At 47.6% G+C, this 21,278-nt stretch overlaps 1 protein-coding gene across 2 annotated transcripts in view; it reads right to left on the reverse strand.

The window, feature by feature from the left end:
* Positions 1 to 21,278, reverse strand: part of TNR (tenascin R) — a 306,854-nt gene that overhangs the window by 262,668 nt on the left and 22,908 nt on the right. The window contains exon 1 of one of the 2 annotated variants that reach the window (XM_069981702.1): positions 943 to 1,017. The exons of the other annotated variant lie outside the window; for it this stretch is intronic. The gene's annotated coding sequence lies outside the window, so the exon portion shown is untranslated. Of the gene's footprint in view, positions 1 to 942; positions 1,018 to 21,278 lie in introns of those variants that run through there. 2 annotated transcript variants of the gene reach the window in all.

Below are 21,278 nucleotides of genomic sequence, written 5' to 3' on the forward strand. Positions count from 1 at the left end.
TCCATATGCAGTATATACAACTCTATGTAGAGCAAATACAGCTCCATATACACCATACAGCTCCATATACACCATACAGCATATACAGCTCCATATACACCATACACAGCTACATATATACCATACAGTATACAGCTCCATATACACCATACAGCATATACAGCTCCATAAACACTATACAGTATAAAGCATATACAGGTACATATATACCATACAGTATATAGCATATACAGCTCCATATGCAGTATCTAGCGCTCCGTATATAGCATCTGCAACTCCATATACAGTATATACAACTCTATGTACAGCAAATACAGCTTCATATACAGTATATACAACCCAGCAGGTACTTAGAATATTTAAGTCCCTTTTTTAAGTGAATATGCAGCTTAAGGCTATGTTCACACTACGTATATTTCAGTCAGTATTGTGGTCCTCATATTGCAACCAAAACCAGGAGTGGATTAAAAACACAGAAAGGATCTGTTCACACAATGTTGTAATTAAGTGGATGGCCGTCATTTAATGGCAAATATTTGCTGTTATCTTAAAACAATGGCCGTTATATTGATAGTGGCCGTTATTTACTGTTATATGGCGGCCATCCACTCAATTTCACCATTGTGTGAACAGAGCCTTTCTGTGTTTTTAATCCACTCCTGGTTTTGGTTGCAATATGAGGACCACAATACTGACTGACATATACGTAGTGTGAACCCAGCCTTAAGGGGTACTCCAGTGAAAAGCTTTTTCCCAGTTATTGAAACACATTACAAAGTTATATAACTGTAATATGCTTCAGTCACCTATCAGCCCCCTCTCCTATCTGCCCCTCTCCTATCTGCCCCTCTCCTATCTGCCCCCTTCCCTATCTGCCCCCTCTTCTATCTGCCCCCTTCCCTATCTTCCCCCCACCAGAAACTGAAGTAAACTCATTCTTACCTAATGACTGTGTTGACACCAAGCTGCTCTGTGGCAGCCATTTTGTGAAGGCGAGTCTAAGCCCTGTTAGGCCAGCCTCCCTCTGTCACATGACTCAAGTTGCACAGCTCTGATTGGCTGAGCAAGCTGTAAGCCATCTAACAGTTCTACAGAGACAGTTACACATCACAGAAGACAAAGTGCATCCTGGGAAAGGCCAAACCAGGAAGCTGTGTCTATGCAGATGATGTCATTGTCACAAAATGGCTGCCACAGAGCAGCCTGGGGTCACCAGTCATCAGGTAAGAAGGAGTTTACTTCACTTCCAGGTGGGGATGGAGGGGGGAAAAGATAGGGAAGGGGGGCAGATAAGGGAGGGGGCAGATAGGGAAGGGGGGCGGATAGGGGAGGGGGGCGGAAAGCTTTTCGCTGGAGTACTACTTTAAGGCCATGTTCAGACCTTGTAAGAGAACGGCCGTTCCGGAACTCCGGTGAATTCTTTTCTTTCTTGTGTCAGAAAGTTATACAGATCTGTAATTTACTTCTATTTAAAAATTTCCAGTCTTTCAGTACTTATCAGCTGCTGTATGTCCTGCAGGAAGTGGTGTATCCCCTCCAGTCTGACACAGTGCTCTCTGCTGCCACCTCTGTCCATGTCAGGAACTGTCCAGAGCAGCAGCACATCCCCATAGACACCTCTCCTGCTCTGGACAGTTCCATCTGAGGCTGCAGAGCTATATACTTGTGGAGCTGGAGGCAGATATAGCGGACGGGGGGCACATCATCAGCGCTGATGTTGTGATTTGTTATACTTGGTTTAGTGAATCCGCCACTATAGTCCTATAACCCAATAACATATAGGAGTAGTGGGGATGAGGTGGGGGAGGAGATCCATGGACGTCCCACTCTCTTCTATTCAGAACCTGGAGGATCTGCAGGAACATCGCTAAGAGAACAACCGATGATGGATGTTGAGCTGGAGGAGTCCTGACAGTCCCCGGGTACCCACAATGCTCTTCTGTCTCTGACAATATCCAAAACAAATGCTCACATTGTGACCCAGCTGCATCTACTGCCGGTCCGCTGAGATAACCACCGAGCACGGCAGTATTACTGTATGTGTACGGCAGTATTACTGTATGTGTATGGCGGTATTACTGTATGTGTACGGCAGTATTACTGTATGTGTACGGCGGTATTACTGTATGTGTACGGCAGTATTACTGTATGTGTACGGCGGTAATAGTGTATGTGTACGGCGGTATTACTGTATGTGTACGGCGGTATTACTGTATGTGTACGGCAGTATTACTGTATGTGTACGGCGGTATTACTGTATGTGTACGGCGGTATTACTGTATGTGTACGGCAGTAATAGTGTATGTGTACGGCAGTATTACTGTATGTGTACGGCGGTATTACTGTATGTGTACGGCGGTATTACTGTATGTGTACGGCGGTAATAGTGTATGTGTACGGCGGTATTACTGTATGTGTACGGTGGTATTACTGTATGTGTACGGCAGTAATAGTGTATGTGTACGGCGGTATTACTGTATGTGTATGGCGGTATTACTGTATGTGTACGGCGGTATTACTGTATGTGTACGGCAGTAATAGTGTATGTGTACGGCGGTATTACTGTATGTGTACGGCAGTAATAGTGTATGTGTACGGCGGTATTACTGTATGTGTACGGCGGTAATAGTGTATGTGTACGGCAGTAATAGTGTATGTGTACAGCGGTATTACTGTATGTGTACGGCGGTATTACTGTATGTGTACGGTGGTAATAGTGTATGTGTACGGCGGTAATAGTGTATGTGTACGGCGGTATTACTGTATGTGTACGGCGGTATTACTGTATGTGTATGGCGGTATTAGTGTCCTCACTATAGTAATGCTGACACTAAGATGGTTGTATGGGGTGTAAAGTCTCTATAATAACAAGCTCTTATGCTTCTCATATACTCCCAGGACTAGGATGGAAGGAAGATCAAATAAGAGCGATCAATCCGACAACATCTGATTTCCACCAGGACCCCGATCCCGGTCACGTTGCTTAGCAACAAGTAGACGAATGATCATTAGTGTTTTATTTACCCTGAACCCATCGATCCTCAACATCGGGGGCAAATATATCAATGTGTCCTGATACCCGAGCGGCTCATCAATTGTTATCTGTCCTTACAGGAGGCCCAGAGTGTGATGGAAATGTGGCTATATATCGTATTTCTATAGGGCTATATCAGTGGCTGTGTATATACCCATAGAGCACTGTATACACTACTAGCTTTAACATAGAGTCAGGTCAGTTATATATCCAGTGCACACAAAATATTTTCTTTTCTATATTTTGGATTATTTTTTTTAAGGACTATTGATTTTTCTTATAAAGCAAATGCCCCCATTACAGACCCCCTTTAAAAGAGACCCGACAGGTGTGCGAATTATTAGCTATGTTAATATCCAATCATTAAACTGATAATAATAGAAAGCTGCTGCACTTAAAGGCCCCATCACTATAATAAACCTTACTTGAATCAATAATGTATCTTATCAGAGAAAACGTTTCTTTCTTCTTTTTTTAAGCCGCCTCCCCCAACTCAATGCCCCCCAGTCTTTAAAGGATGGACTTATCCGCATCTGTATTAAGATCACAATGAGCCCGACGCATCTGGAAACCCCATGGTCAATACTTGTGCTGATCGGTCAATCATTTCGCAATCTGACCAGATGTAGAAATGTGATTGTCCTATGAATATTCATTGTAAGCCCACTTTCAGTCTGTGGTTACATAATGCCTAAGCCACTACGGGACTGTGTTAGTGCTGAGTGAGCACTAAGATGCTGAAGTGCTAGTTACTTGAGTAATGAACCCATTTAAATCAATGGGAGACCCGAGCATTTAACCAGGTGCCCCCTGCTCGGCAGAGTGGAGGGTGCCTGCTTCACCTTCAAGGGATGTGTAAATAAAATATACAATTGCCGACATACCGATGGAGTTCTAACCCCGATGCTGGATTGAGCATTATGCTCGATCAAGACTAGCCAGTATATGTCTCCCTCTTCTTAAAGGGGTACTCAGGTGAAAATCGTTTTCTTTCAAATCAACTGGATTCAGAAAGTTATATAGATATGTAATTTACTTCTATTTAAAAATCTCCAGTCTTCCAGTACGTATCAGCTGCTGTATGCCCTACAGGAAGTGGTGTATTCTCTCCAGTCTGACACAGTGCTCTCTGCTGCCCCCTCTGTCCATGTCAGGAACTGTCCAGAGCAGGAGAGGTTTTCTATGGGGATTTTCTGCTGCTCTGGACAGTTCCTGACATGGACAGAGGTGGCAGCAGAGAGCACTGTGTCAGACTGGAGAGACTACACCACTTCCTGCAGGACATACAGCAGCTGATAAGTATGGGAAGGATTGAGATTGAGAGTACCCCTTGAAGGTTGGACTCATCATTTCCTTCCCCGCACTCCTCTGGCTGAGCGTTCCCGTCCTCCGCAGCTTATAAGCCTCCTTCGCCTGTTCCGAGCGGTAATAATTTCTCAATGGGCTCAATTTCCATTTTAATGTATACACCTCCATTTTATAGATTTCTCACAAATAACAGTTTACAGACTATGTGATAAGTGGTCGGCCATGAAACTCTTTCTTATCACTTAACTCTTCAGCCAGCGCTTCAATTTACACTAATAAAATGGATCCGGCGGCGGCTTTCTTTACTCCTATCTCCCTTACCGACATCAATTTACTTAGCGGCCAGGGGAGCTGTTCATTACCTGAGCTGATCATGGCCCCTATATATATATATATATATATATATATATATATATATATATACATATTTATGCAGAAGACTCAGAGATGGAACTCATTTTAGGCTTCCCATCTGCTATCAGGAAATTACTGAAAGTGTTATGCAATGTGAAGCGGCTGCAGCCTGGGAGAGACCCTGTAAGTCTGTGTTACTTTTCCCTGACATTTATTAGATTCATAAAGATCACATTCTTCTTTACTTCTTGGCAATTATACATGGTTGTACCTAAATAGTCAGCAGCATTTGCATAAATCAGAAGTACACATTAAAGGGGTGCTCCAGTGTGGGGGGACTTTTTTGGGGGGACCGGGGAGGAGGTGGCTGAAATAAAAGACGTCCACTTACCTCCCCGATTCCAGCGGCGGGTCCCGCATCACAGCGCTCCGGTCCCCGGTTCCCGGCCACTTCCGGGTGTCTGACACGGGCCCGAGACGTGACGTCTCAGGTCCGCTCAGCCACTCAGTGGAGGAGGCGGGATCCGTTTGAAGTCCGCTCGGATCCCGCCTCCTTCACTGAGTGGCTGAGCGGCCCTGAGACGTAGCGTCTCGGGCGGCGTCAGACACCCGGAAGCGGCCGGGGACCGGAGCACCGTGATGCGGGACCCGCCGCTGTCCCCCCCAAAAAGTGCCCCTCTGCCGGAGCACCCCTTTAAGGCTATGTTCACACTGCATATGAATCCGTCCGTAGATCGTACGCCGCCGTACATTTGCAGCTCAAACTACGGGCGTGGGAAAAATCGACATGCGGCCGTAGCATCAACCAAGCATTTTGTATGATGTGATATCGTAAACCATCGCACCAATACGCTAATAGTAAAATTCTATTTCTCTCATCAAAACACACCTGACAGATAGTAACCGAGGACTATCCATCAACACGGTCAGATAAGATGTGTCTGCTTTACTGATGGCTCCTGTTATATCAGCTGTACTGATGGCTCCGTATTATAGCAGATAGCCTCCGTATTATAGCAGATAGCCTCCATATTATAGCAGCCAGCCACCGTATTATAGCCTATAGGCTCCATATTATAGCAGCCAGCCTCCGTATTATAGCAGCCAGCCTCCGTATTATAGCAGCCAGCCTCCGTATTATAGCCTATAGGCTCCATATTATAGCAGCCAGCCTCCGTATTATAGCAGCCAGCCTCCGTATTATAGCCTATAGGCTCCATATTATAGCAGCCAGCCTCCGTATTATAGCAGCCAGCCTCCGTATTATAGCAGATAGCCTCCGTATTATAGCAGATAGCCTCTGTATTATAGTGTATTTTATACTCCGCCTCGCCTGATAGTCCTATAGTTTGTCCAGGACAGACAGCGTTACTGCAAGGGTTGAGGCCAGGATAATGCGGAGCAGCCAAGGTTGTGTGATAGAGAGGTGGAGTCCGGCCACACATGGAGGCGCTCCGCGTACCGTCACTCACAAGGTTTTCATTTCTGAGCCATAAAAGATTGTACAGAAAGCTTTGTAAGAGTGCGAATCGGAGGGCAGATGAGGTGAGGAGGAATGGATGATGGGAGCGAAGACTTTTATTTATAGGAGCCAAGGTGAATCCATCACAATTGCCCCGAGAGCTCGATTAGGGAAGTTTCTATAAAAAGACACAATACGGCAGCTGTGCGAGGAAACGCATTCACGGCCAGAAGAATTCACTATTACTGGAGAAGTCTCTGGAATCGCAGATTTTATAGGACGCCAATGTTTATAAGACTATTGATGAGGAAGAAGAAAGAGCAGACTCGTGCTGCATGCAAAGTCTACGCAACAGAAGGGCGCTCTATCACCCGGCGCCAGGACCGCCAAACTTTTCCGATAGACGACCCCGCTGAATATCCCAGCTGCATGGACAAGAGCCGAACAAGACTCATACACACGCGGAGATGCTATATTTAGCCTCATGGGACAAGAATGGCGGCCTTGTGTTTCCGGATCCTAGGGAACTCATTCATAGCTAATATACTGGTGATAATTCCTGCTGAGGAGGAGGAGGAGGAGGAGGAAGACATCGGTCATGTATAATGCACAGTACTACAACTATTATTGGGCGAGTATCCAAGCGGCCAGGACCTGAGGATCCTCGGGGATTGTTTCTTGTTGCCCCTTTCTCTAGTGGGCAGCAGCGGCCATTGTTCCCTGCTCCATTGTTGGTGCTATGGGGGGGTTGTCTGGGAGGGTTACCTCGCCTTTCTTCCTCTGGGCTCTTCTCAGCACTATAACTTCCTCCCCTCTTAAAGGGCTACGCTGGGTTGTTCGGCAACAACTATCTGATCACAGGGGGTCCAGGCACATCAGAGTTACCTCCCATCCTAAACTTAAGAGATAACTTGGTGATTTGAGACAACTCCTTTAAGGTGCCCTTGTTTTCTTTCTACCTTTCCTGACGTCCACTATAGTATCAGCTGTGTATGTGATGAATCCATCTAAAATATGTGTAAAGGTTCTGTCCTATCCAGAAGTCTGTGTCCCATAAAGACGGGGATCCACTGGTTCTGTGGATGGAGAATGGAGATCAGGGGGAGCATGGAGCGCGGAGGGAGAATGGAGATCAGGGGGAGCATGGAGCGCGGAGGGAGAATGGAGATCAGGGGGAGCATGGAGCGCGGAGGGAGAATGGAGATCAGGGGGAGCATGGAGCGCGGAGGGAGAATGGAGATCAGGGGGAGCATGGAGCGCGGAGGGAGAATGGAGATCAGGGGGAGCATGGAGCGCGGAGGGAGAATGGAGATCAGGGGGAGCATGGAGCGCGGAGGGAGAATGGAGATCAGGGGGAGCATGGAGCGCGGAGGGAGAATGGAGATCAGGGGGAGCATGGAGCGCGGAGGGAGAATGGAGATCAGGGGGAGCATGGAGCGCGGAGGGAGAATGGAGCGGAGGGAGAATGGAGATCAGGGGGAGCATGGAGCGCGGAGGGAGAATGGAGATCAGGAGGAGCATGGAGCACGGAGGGAGAAAGGAGATCAGGAGGAGCATGGAGCGCGGAGGGAGAATGGAGATCAGGGGGAGCATGGAGCGCGGAGGGAGAATGGAGATCAGGAGGAGCATGGAGCACGGAGGGAGAATGGAGATCAGGAGGAGCATGGAGCGCGGAGGGAGAATGGAGATCAGGGGGAGCATGGAGCGCGGAGGGAGAATGGAGATCAGGGGGAGCATGGAGCGCGGAGGGAGAATGGAGATCAGGGGGAGCATGGAGCGCGGAGGGAGAATGGAGATCAGGGGGAGCATGGAGCGCGGAGGGAGAATGGAGATCAGGAGGAGCATGGAGCACGGAGGGAGAAAGGAGATCAGGAGGAGCATGGAGCGCGGAGGGAGAATGGAGATCAGGGGGAGCATGGAGCGCGGAGGGAGAATGGAGCGCGGAGGGAGAATGGAGATCAGGGGGAGCATGGAGCGCGGAGGGAGAATGGAGATCAGGGGGAGCATGGAGCGCGGAGGGAGAATGGAGCGCGGAGGGAGAATGGAGATCAGGGGGAGCATGGAGCGCGGAGGGAGAATGGAGATCAGGGGGAGCATGGAGCGCGGAGGGAGAATGGAGATCAGGGGGAGCATGGAGCGCGGAGGGAGAATGGAGATCAGGGGGAGCATGGAGCGCGGAGGGAGAATGGAGATCAGGGGGAGCATGGAGCGCGGAGGGAGAATGGAGATCAGGGGGAGCATGGAGCGCGGAGGGAGAATGGAGATCAGGGGGAGCATGGAGCGCGGAGGGAGAATGGAGATCAGGAGGAGCATGGAGCGCGGAGGGAGAATGGAGATCAGGGGGAGCATGGAGCGCGGAGGGAGAATGGAGATCAGGGGGAGCATGGAGCGCGGAGGGAGAATGGAGCGGAGGGAGAATGGAGATCAGGGGGAGCATGGAGCGCGGAGGGAGAAAGGAGATCAGGAGGAGCATGGAGCGCGGAGGGAGAAAGGAGATCAGGAGGAGCATGGAGCGCGGAGGGAGAATGGAGATCAGGGGGAGCATGGAGCGCGGAGGGAGAATGGAGATCAGGAGGAGCATGGAGCACGGAGGGAGAATGGAGATCAGGAGGAGCATGGAGCGCGGAGGGAGAATGGAGATCAGGGGGAGCATGGAGCGCGGAGGGAGAATGGAGATCAGGGGGAGCATGGAGCGCGGAGGGAGAATGGAGATCAGGGGGAGCATGGAGCGCGGAGGGAGAATGGAGATCAGGGGGAGCATGGAGCGCGGAGGGAGAATGGAGATCAGGAGGAGCATGGAGCACGGAGGGAGAAAGGAGATCAGGAGGAGCATGGAGCGCGGAGGGAGAATGGAGATCAGGGGGAGCATGGAGCGCGGAGGGAGAATGGAGATCAGGGGGAGCATGGAGCGCGGAGGGAGAATGGAGATCAGGAGGAGCATGGAGCGTGGAGGGAGAATGGAGATCAGGAGGAGCATGGAGCGTGGAGGGAGAATGGAGATCAGGGGGAGCATGGAGCGCGAAGGGAGAATGAAGCGCGGAGGGAGAATGGAGATCAGGGGGAGCATGGAGCACGGAGGGAGAATGGAGATCAGGAGGAGCATGGAGCGCGGAGGGAGAATGGAGCGGAGGGAGAATGGAGATCAGGGGGAGCATGGAGCGCGGAGGGAGAATGGAGATCAGGAGGAGCATGGAGCACGGAGGGAGAATGGAGATCAGGAGGAGCATGGAGCGCGGAGGGAGAATGGAGATCAGGGGGAGCATGGAGCGCGGAGGGAGAATGGAGATCAGGGGGAGCATGGAGCGCGGAGGGAGAATGGAGATCAGGAGGAGCATGGAGCGCGAAGGGAGAATGGAGCGCGGAGGGAGAATGGAGCGCGGAGGGAGAATGGAGATCAGGGGGAGCATGGAGCGCGGAGGGAGAATGGAGATCAGGGGGAGCATGGAGCGCGGAGGGAGAATGGAGCGCGGAGGGAGAATGGAGCGCGGAGGGAGAATGGAGATCAGGAGGAGCATGGAGCGCAGAGGGAAAATGGAGATCAGGAGGAGCATGGAGCGCGGAGGGAGAATGGAGATCAGGAGGAGCATGGAGCGCGGAGGGAGAATGGAGATCAGGAGGAGCATGGAGCGCGGAGGGAGAATGGAGATCAGGAGGAGCATGAAGAGAACAGAGGGAGCATGGAGCGCGGCGGGCACATGGAGCGCGGCGGGCACATGGAGCGCGGAGGGAGCATGGAGCGTGGAGCGCAGTTTGGCCATATGTACAATATTGATTTAAACATAGAAAGCTTGCAATACTGCAAATCTGTTTGTGACCACAACACCTGCTAATTTCTTAAAAATCAGGTATGCTCCAACTCCAGCTCCAACTGTGTATGACAGTGCCGCACACCGAGGGATTCTTTAAGACGTCATAATAGTTTAGTGCAGAAAACTGATGATGTGTTTGGGGCGGGTCCCTTCACCAGGTCCTGAGCGGTGACTCCCACCTCTGAGGTCAGTGACTGGCAGCAACGGCCATGTTATCTGTGCAGCCAGGTACACAAGGTCCTGGGCGGTGACTCCCACCTCTGAGGTCAGTGACCGGTGGCATCGGCCATGTTATCTGTGTGGCTGGGTACACCAGGTCCTGGGCAGTGTCTTTCACCTCTGCGGTCAGTGACCGGTGGCATCGGCCATGTTATCTGTGCGGCCAGGTACACCAGGTCCTGGGCGGTGTCTCCCATCCCTGAGGTCAGTGACCGGTGGCATCGGCCATGTTATCTGTGCGACTGGGTACACCAGGTCCTGGGCGGTGTCTCCCATCCCTGAGGTCAATGACTGGCGGCATCGGCCATGTTATCTGTGCGGCCAGGTACATCAGGTCCTGGGCAGTGTCTCCCATCCCTGAGGTCAGTGACCGGTGGCATCGGCCATGTTATCTGTGTGGCTGGGTACACCAGGTCCTGGGCAGTGACTCCCATCTCTGACGTCAGTGACCGGTGGCATCGGCCATGTTATCTGTGTGGCTGGGTACACCAGGCCAGCAGGGAGGTCGGATGACACTGAGCAGATTTTACAGCTCCGCACTGCAGTAGTGGATTACAATAGTGGCATTTCGGGCTGCAGCCCGGGGCCCTGAGCTCCTGGGGGGCCCATGACCACCCAAAAAGACTTATACTTTCAGTGGTATACTGTCTCCTGGCTACACTTCTGCCATGATTTGCAAAAAATCACAGTTTTTTTAATGGCAATTTTGCACAAATCAGGACATCATGACATTATCTGTCCTGTACTATGAGCACCAGGCTAGTGCTGCCATAGTTACAGCGGGGTGGGGGGGCCCAGGCTTGGGGAACAGCCCGGGGCCTATGATAAAGTTAAACCGCCCCTGCTCCGCAGTTATATATTGTGAAAAGTAAAGTGTAAAACCCCACAACTCGGCACAGCCTGAGGATAATGCTGCTACTGTTATAGATGAGATCGGCACACTGCTAGTGGAGAGTTCACACCGGGATATTACAGATAGACTGGGCAGCATGTCCGCCCAGGAATATATATATATATATATATATATATATATATATATATATATATGGCTCGCAGGATTCTGGCATCTTTAGGTTTTTTTTTTATCACAAATTGATAATTTTAGAAAAACTTTCATAGACTGTTAATAAGAAAATGCTAAAAATATAACAATGCTATAAATAATCTATCTCACTGCCAGGTGTTTCTGAGAGGTGATAAAACTGTGGCGGTGGGGTCACCGGGGAAATCGCCTCCTCTGCCCTTTGGCCCTGATATTAGCAGCTCCATAGCCCAGAGGCAGGATGGATGCTGGAGCTGAAGCCTACAGTATATATATGTATATTAGTATGAGGATAATCACATTGTACGGGTTGGATGGATGCTGGGACGGGAGCTGAAGCCTATAGTATACAGTGTGTATATATATATATATATATATATATATATATATATTATGAGGATAATCACATTGTACGGGTAGGATGGATGCTGGGACGGGCGCTGGAGCTTCCCCCACATCCTGGCCCACCTCTTCAAGGACTTTGCTTTATAAAGGAAACGTACGGTTTTCTGCAGTAACATGAAATGTTCTTACATTTTTTCATGGAAATCCCAGCTGTTATTACCTGACCCTGTATCATCGGCTTCAGGTGTCAGAGGTCACAGGACACTGAGCGGATTCTGAGTCCCAGCAGTTATAGACTGGAGAGAATACACCACTTCCTGCAGGACATACAGCAGCTGATAAATACTTGAAGACTGGAGATTTTAAAATAGAAGTAAATTACAAATCTATATAACTTTCTTACTCCAGGTGATTTAAAAGAAAAAAAAGCCGGAGTTCCCCTTTAAGCCGTCAAACAAGCAGCCGGTGTTCCACCAAGCAGTTTATTATTTCCTCCATATAGTTCAGGATGATGCTCATTGTGGTGATTAGTGATGAGACAACCTGGTAACACCTAATCATGATATAAAAAAGACCTAAAATAAAGAAAACCCAGAAAGAAGTAAGAAGAAGCTGCTATAAAGCATGGCGGCGGTGGCGGGGAGGATAGATCTGAGCTCTGCATAAAGATCTCATTCTTTCGCCTCCAGTGCTGGAAACCTAAACAGGGGGATTATTTATACTTCTTGAGAGCAACTAATAAAGATGTAAATCGTGTGTGAAGGCCGTGAGCGAAATAAAGAGAACGAGAGACAAGTCAGCAAATGCGCAGGTACGGCCGACGCTGCACGCTCTTATATCCGGCTCCTGACTGAGAATTATACAAATGTGCTGGTGCCAGTGACTAGTGATGGACGCCCCAGTGACATCCTGATACAACCTGTCAACGTCCTCACACCTGCACAGAAAAAAGTCAGGAGACCTCGTGCAGTGCGGCACCATCCATTCTGCTAAGGAGACGAACACAATGGCAGAAACCTGGTGGACCCCACTGACTATGACATTGCCGTCCGGTGGTTTATGTCATTGGTTTTGGCATTGCTGGTATTCTTGGTAGCGTTGAGTGAGGGAACCTGTCAAAATGTTTCGGTTTAACCTGAACGCTCGGAGTTTGATTCCCCAGAAGATTGATGCCGCCCTAAGGATGCCAGGAAAAGACGGATACAGCCATAGGCCACAGGCTATCCATCTTCTACAGCAGCATTAATCAAAAAAGCCAAGCATTTAAGTTGCCGAAATGGAACATTTTCATAGATTTGCTCAACACTAATTTTTGGAGTCCCTGCTCCTGAACCCCTGTTCCTGAGCCCCTGTTCCCGAGTCAATGTTCCTGAGCCCCTGCTCCTGAGCCCCTGCTCCTGAGCCCCTGCTCCTGAGTCGATGTTCCTGAGCCCCTGTTCCTGAGCCCCTGCTCCTGAGCCCCTGTTCCCGAGTAGATGTTCCTGAGCCCCTGTTCCCGAGTAGATGTTCCTGAGCCCCTGCTACTGAGTCGATGTTCCTGAACCCCTGTTCCTGAGTCGATGTTCCTGAACCCCTGTTCCTTAATCAATGTTCCTGAGCCCCTGCTCCTGAGCCCGTCCTCCTGAGCACTTGTTCCTGAGTCAATGTTTCTGAGCCCGTCCTCCTGAGTCAATGTTCCTGAGCCCCTGTGTCTGAGCCCCTGCTACTGAGTCGATGTTCCTGAGCCCCTGTTCCCGAGTCGATGTTCCTGAGCCCCTGTTCCCGAGTCAATGTTCCTGAGCCCCTGTTCCTGAGCCCCTGTTCCCGAGTCAATGTTCCTGAGCCCCTGCTCCTGAGCCCCTGTTCCTGAGTCGATGTTCCTGAGCCCCTGTTCCTGAGCCCCTGCTCCTGAGCCCCTGTTCCCGAGTAGATGTTCCTGAGCCCCTGTTCCCGAGTAGATGTTCCTGAGCCCCTGTTCCTAAGTCAATGTTCCTGAGCCCCTGTTCCCGAGTAGATGTTCCTGAGCCCCTTTTCCTTTGTGCCATCTCAGGTTATGTCCACACATTTAAAAAAATCAATTTAACGTCTATTTTTTCCCATTGACTTTAATATGGAAATGTCTGGCAGCTTAAATGTAGTTTAATACTATGGCCATCAAATGCTATACAAGGTTCTGTTTTTTAGACTGTTTTCGATGTGTTAACGCTTCAAACACTGATTCATATAAATGCAAAAAAAAAATCCCCAAAACATAAAACAAACTGTGTATAAAAACAATGTAAAAAGCAACAAATAAACACTGGAATGTGAAAGTCATTTTGCTTTTAAAACTTATTCTTGAACCTCAGAATACGATGTGTGACCATTACAGTCAGCGGAGTCCATGGGGAGCCATTGCATCCAGAACCGCCGCTATTTCATTGCTCCTAGGACGGAATAGAACAGTGGGGATGTATAAGAGGGGGTGAACCTGGCGCCTAGTGCACATCTCATCCACCATAATGGGAGTATTGTTCTGGTACTACGGTTTATATATTGGAGACATTTCCATACATATATATATGACAAATAGAATATCTATGAAAGGGTAAATCATAATCTAGGCTACCTATAATAGCTAGTGATGAGCGAATAGTAAGATATTCGAATATTCGATCCCATTAAAGTCTATGGGAACAAGTATTCGATTAGTGAAAAACATCTATTTGACCATTTGGAGGGTAATACTGGAAGCTGGGGGATTTGAACGCTATAGAATATTTATTGAATATTCGCGGGATATTCGTACTAACATCGAATATTTGAATATCTCACTATTCGATCGAACAGTATTCACTCATCACTAATAATAACCTAAAATACCTATAATAACCTAGACTACCTATAATCTGGGCTACCTATAATAATCTGGGCTACCTATAATAATCTAGGCTTCTATAATAATCTAGGCTTCTATAATAATCTAGGCTTCTATAATAATCTAGGCTTCTATAATAATCTAGGCTTCCTGTGACAATTACTGATATGAGGGCTTCTCCAGGACGACAGAGGGACAGCGGATCTGAGACACTTCTGATATATCTCATGTTTAATGAAGAATAAGTTGCATTTCTAATTTTTCTAGTTGTGATCTCCACAGCTGCGCTCCGTACTGCAGCTCAGAGGCGTGTGTGATTAATGACATTTCCACATTGATTTTCCTCCCTGTATGTGAGGTGCTGGCATTCCGACACGTCAACAATCGGCTATAAAAATACATCCAGACGTAGAATGTAAACTCATTGCAGCATTATCGTAAAGCTAGAACATCCTCCAGAAAGAAGAGTCACCTGTCTGTAGACGGCTATATCAGGGATCCCGTCTGTACAGAGCACTGGCTGGCTGCTCAGAGGCCTTCACTGTGAGACTAAAGAGGTCACTCTTCTGGAGGACACTGCCGCTCTTCTGTCTGGAGGACACTGACGCTCTTCTGTCTGGAGGACACTGACGCTCTTCTGTCTGGAGGTCACTGCCGCTCTTCTGTCTGGAGGACACTGACGCTCTTCTGTCTGGAGGACACTGACGCTCTTCTGTCTGGAGGACACTGACGCTCTTCTGTCTGGAGGAGACTGACGCTCTTCTGTCTGGAGGACACTGACGCTCTTCTGTCTGGAGGACACTGACGCTCTTCTGTCTGGAGGACACTCTTCCTCTTCTGTCTGGAGGACACTCTTCCTCTTCTGTCTGGAGGACACTGACACTCTTCTGTCTGGAGGACACTGACGCTCTTCTGTCTGGAGGACACTCTTCCTCTTCTGTCTGGAGGACACTCTTCCTCTTCTGTCTGGAGGACACTGACACTCTTCTGTCTGGAGGACACTGACGCTCTTCTGTCTGGAGGACACTCTTCCTCTTCTGTCTGGAGGACACTGCCGCTCTTCTGTCTGGAGGACACTGACGCTCTTCTGTCTAGAGGACACTCTTCCTCTTTCGTCTGGAGGACACTCTTCCTCTTCTGTCTGGAGGACACTCTTCCTCTTTTGTCTGGAGGACACTCTTCCTCTTGTGTCTGGAGGACACTCTTCCATCCCACAAAAAAGGCCTCTCAGCTATCCAACCAGCATCCTGTCCTGTACTGATGAGGGGTGAGAAGTCTGTAACAGTTGTTTATATACCGGTAACATTTCCTTCTGGACATGATTCCCGCTTGGCTAATAATCTCCACTCATGTTTCAAGGCTTCTTAAAAGGGCCAGACATTGACACTGCCTCCAATAGGGGGGACCAGGGAGCTCTCTTCCTACTGATGCAAAGCCACTTAACATATTTGTCCCCAGTGGAGCCTTGCATGGCCCACAAGACCCCACACACCATTTTGCTGTTCTCCTCAAGCAGAATCGTTACTCTTTAGACTTATTATAAAACGTACAATACAGAAAGGGCTGGAACAGTTTAGGGTCTTGGAAATCCTGAGAAATGACTCTAATAAATCAGATAATAATAGTTAATAAATAAATAAACTGTATCTCTATTATAAGCCTGAACGTTCCATATTTCTAATGACCAGGATAGATGGTGTGCCCGTTATCCGAGCTCCGACAGCCAACGCCGCCGTGCCGGGGAAACGGAAAGAGACATTTATATAGAGGAAAAAGAAGAGTGTAATGGATGGTGCCTTATTGTGAATGTCAGAGACATTAGGATGTATAACCTTTACCGGCAGAGAGAGAAAAGCCGTAACCCAACAAGAGGGGAAGAATAAATGGAACTGAACATCAGAAATTCAAGGTAAAAGACGAGCGGCCGAGCGGCTTCGAGAGAAATAGAAATAAAATGGCTGTGATTAAAAGGATGAGAATCCATGAAGGGTGATAAATAATTTTAACAATGTTCTTTGCCCATCCTCCGCCCTCGGCCGCTCCAGGCTGCTGGTGCTCTTCCACCTGGATAGTAGATTTCTCACTCTCTATGTTAAAATTGTGAAGATATCAACCTCCCGCTGCTGTGGTCAGAGTCATTGGCACGGATTCGTCTGCTGGCTGATTACAGCTCCGCAGCTCCCCAGGTGCAGTCTCATTGACTGTCCTGATGACAAGCAGGAAACTGGAGTGTCTCTGAGCCGCGATTCCTCTCTGGGTTTTGCTGCCACTCGTCTCCCTCATCTCTCCCCTTTCTTCTATTCATTTCACTTGTCTTTTGGAAAAGATGAGATATTTCTATGAAGCTCGTAGTGTTCCGGCGGCGGCAGGAGGCGGCACACAATGAGACATAATCTTACTTTGATTCGAGTGTCATTAAAGGGACTTGTTTATGTGGTGGCAGCTACAGAACCCCTTGGATAACTAGGCTGTCAATCACCCCAGCATTGATTGCTCTGGTGTCCAATAATGAGAGTATTAAGCGGCTGAGATCCTAAGAGACTTGCGGCAGGAGAGGTATCTCAGCTTCCAGACAAGGTCATGGACTATCTATCTGATGGCTTTACTAATCTGTCAATACGCACCAGAGGCCAATACATGCAGGGGCTTCACATGAACTGGCTCTTCTGCAATGGGACCAGCCGCCGAGATGTTAGGAATAGAGATGAGCGAACCTCGAGTACGCTGGAGATGGCACTCTAGTCGTACAGAAGGTTTTCTAGCAATAGTGCCATAGACTTTTATAGTACCCTAAAGTTGGTATTTCCAGGGAGAATCTAGCTTCTCATACGTCACCATCTTCATACAGGACCTTCCCTCCTTGGAGAGGACCACAAAGAATAAGTATTACAGTCTGGTATAAAGTCCTTTATTCTTTATAACCTGCTAATTAAAATAAATGACAATACAATATATTCATATACAAGACAGCGTGTTTCTACTGCTCTTGGCAATCTTATTCATGATCATGAGACCCTTACACCTTGTGTGATCTCCTTTTCCATCTGTAGCTGACAATGATACCAGTATTCTTGTCTTCCTTGTTTGTGTCTGGTCGCCATATGAGAAGCCAGAGAATTTATGGCCCCTCCATGGAACATTCTGCCCCTCAGGAATTCTGCAAATCTGCCCCCTGAGGCAATAAGCTCATTTAGCCTAATGGCAGATAGGACCCTGGGTATTTCCATCTTAGCCACAGAATATGCTATAAGTGTAATAGATGCAGGTGCTACCGATGGGAATCATCTCAAGACAGAGGGCAGGAAGCAGCTCACATGGCGGAGGGGGCTGGTGTATGAATTATTGGGAGTTTCGTAGATAGTGTAGCTCGTGAGGCTTCACCATTTATACAACTCCTGTTAACATCAATAGGAGTAATGTAAACTGCAGAACTCACTCCCAGTTGACTCCACAAACAGGAGGGGGGGGTCATGATTTTATAATGTGCCAATGCCCCTCTACAAAAACCACAGTAAGCCCCCAAGCTCCATGTATTGGCGACAGTATCGTATCTTATAACACTACCGCCCGTACATCCAGAAACAGATGTGTCACTACATAAGTATAAAAATGGTGGCGGCTCACTTTCTGGCCCCTGATACCATTGCAGCCTTTTACAATGAGACTTCATGACCCAAATAGCGTCCGACATTACAGAAAATGCCGAATAATGACCAATCTTTCCCTTTTGCCGTCTCCTTACACTTCTATGCCTCAGGTAAATGGCGCTGCTCTTACTGCATCATCCACGCACTTGATCCATCACCTTGCCGGCGTTAGATCTATTTTCAGCCTCCTGAACTCTTCGCTCTTCCTCCGTTAACAATTACACCCACAATCTGACTTCATTTTACGCTAAACTCTGCGCTCCTCTCCCCATCTCACCCATTTATTTCTTGTTCTCCTCATTTATGTCAGGTTCTTCACCCGCCGCTCTTTACTCTGAATATTTCTTGATTGAAGTCCGCCGAAGGAGCCTTGATTCTGAAATTATGGCGGCACAAAGCTTTATAAACTACTTTATTACACACATGAACAACTTTCCTGCTGGACCGTAGAAAGATGTTATAGAAAAGAAAGACCCAATGCCTCTCTGCGGTGCTCCAGTGGCGGAGTCTACAGACCCCACCGCCTTAACCTCAAAATCAACCAAATTTTAACCAATAAATATTCAGGGCAGGCGACTGCTTTTAGGATATTTACCATCTTTTGCTTTTATGGTTTTTTATTGTTCACAATGCAAGAAAAAAAATATTAAAATATTATTATTGACAAAAATGTTGATTTATACCGTCCAATATTTATACCAGCATATATTTATACCGTCCAATATTTATACCAACCAATATTTATACCGTCCAATATTTACACCAACCAATATTTATACCGCCTAATATATATACCATCCAATATTTATACCGTCCAATATATATACCAACCAATATTTATACTGTCCAATATATACCAACCAATATTTATACCATCCAATATATATACCAACCAATAATTATACTGTCCAATGACACTTTTTTACAGCTCTTTGCTATAATTTGCTAGTCTATTTTACATGCAGAAGTCATAATGATCCGTCCACTGTGCATGCTATGTCCTTACTGTAGTTACCTGATTCTGTGAAGGTTAAACTAAAATGAAGCTGAAATCCAAGTGTGTAGGTAACCATTACGTCTCTGGAACTTAGTTTGCTGTACTGACCTTTACTGACTCATATTCTCATGTCTGAAAGGTGTTTTCTTCTTCCCAAATGTCACTGGTCTGGGAAGTCAGTGAAGATAATGTTATGTTGCTAAAGTGACAAGTTCTACAAACAGAGTTTAATGACCTTGGTCCCAGTGAAACCAAAGTGCGAAGCCAAGAAGATTGATGAGTTTCCCTGCGGGGCTATCCTTTCTCATGACTTTGGTGTCAGTCTTGGTTCTCTGCTGGATCGAGGTCTTTGGGGTGAGGAGTTTCTCCTGGAATTAGTTCTAATGGCCACATAGTAACACATAACATGATAAATCTTGGGCATGTAGACTAATGTGCAGTGGAGGTCAAACTGAAATCCCAAAGTCATAATGGAAGAACAGAAGTGTTATGGATCAACCATTGGGCAATGATGAGAATCACATTGAGGTACCAAAGCTGTGTTCTGCTACAGATGGACCAATACTTTACCTTTGGTCAATTTAGAATGACAGCAAAGAGATGCCAGAGTGAGCACAAATGACATTATGGACAATGTATCAACCACCTAATGGTATATGATTCCAATATGAAGCTGAAGTAGGTGTCAGCAGAGCGTCGCAGCTAAAGCTGCCCACATATCTTCAATAGACATCAGCCAGCAGCTGTTTCTATCAAATGCACCATACCCATGCATGCTGGGATCAGGCATATTCCGACAACCGGTTTTGTCGTTTTAAGTATGGCCACCCGATCAAATGTTGGTGTCTAGTATACTAATGAAGACTAATGCTGTCAAGTGGATGGTCATCACACCTCAGTTATCAAGAGAGGAAGCACTAAGGTTAATGCCCAAATGGCAACTAAGCAGTGGTTATGCCCCCTTGACACTCTGTGGAAATCATTGCAGTCTATGGATGGTAAAGAACAGGGCCGTATTGGGAATAAGGAGCAGCCCAGGCACATAAACCACCCTGCACTCCACATAAAACATTACCCCTTATAAATAAAAAAAAGAGAAAAAAATTCCCTTTGTAGGTAATCCCTACCGCAAATAGACAAATACCCTTGTAGGTAACTGTAAATGTAGACATCACTTCGTAAGTAATCCATAACCCTGTAGGCATACATGTACTTACCTGGCTCCTGGGCACCAGTCCCCTGCTATGTCCCCCAGGCTCTGCAAGGGGGCAAATGCCACCCCACCCCCGAACCAGCCTACCCCTGGTGACATGTAGGGAAATAGCACATCACCACAAAAGAAAAAAAAAAGGGCCCCTGGAGGGGAGCGGCCCATCTGGCATTTGCCAGAAATGCCAGATGGCCAGTCCAGCCTTGGTAAAGGAGGTATGGAAGGTAGACAGGAAACAAACCTAAGCACTTGTCCCATTGAGAACGCGGAGGCAGCCATCCACGATTCTAAGTTCTTATAATACAAATTATCTAACAGAAAAGAAATAGAGACAAGTCCATTTGCACCTTATTTTTCAAGTTCTCTGTTCAGAAGTTCTCAAGGACAAGGATTTACTATCCATTGTATAGAAGATCATTAGAAGGTGTCCTGGAAAAATCTTACACTTAAACTTTATATTCGTTCTTTAGGACGGATAAAAAACACATCAGGGATAATGTGCTAGTGAAAAATTGAAATCTGACTGAGCCCCCGTGTGTAGTGCACTTACCTAATCCACAGAAGGATGGCGCTATAGCTAATACTGAGCCGCCGTGTGTAGTGCACTTACCTAATCCACAGAAGGATGGCGCTATAGCTAATACTGAGCCGCCGTGTGTAGTGCACTTACCTAATCCACAGAAGGATGGCGCTATAGCTAATACTGAGCCCCCGTGTGTAGTTCATATCCCTAATCCACAGAAGGATGGCGCTATAGCTAATACTGAGCCCCCGTGTGTAGTGCATATCCCTAATCCACAGAAGGATGGCGCTATAGCTAATACTGAGCCGCCGTGTGTAGTGCACTTACCTAATCCACAGAAGGATGGCGCTATAGCTAATACTGAGCCGCCGTGTGTAGTGCATATCCCTAATCCACAGAAGGATGGCGCTATAGCTAATACTGAGCCGCCGTGTGTAGTGCATATCCCTAATCCACAGAAGGATGGCGCTATAGCTAATACTGAGCCGCCGT

The sequence above is a fragment of the Dendropsophus ebraccatus genome, chromosome 8, assembly GCF_027789765.1.
Source record: "Dendropsophus ebraccatus isolate aDenEbr1 chromosome 8, aDenEbr1.pat, whole genome shotgun sequence".
In the NCBI taxonomy this organism is placed as follows: domain Eukaryota; kingdom Metazoa; phylum Chordata; class Amphibia; order Anura; family Hylidae; genus Dendropsophus; species Dendropsophus ebraccatus.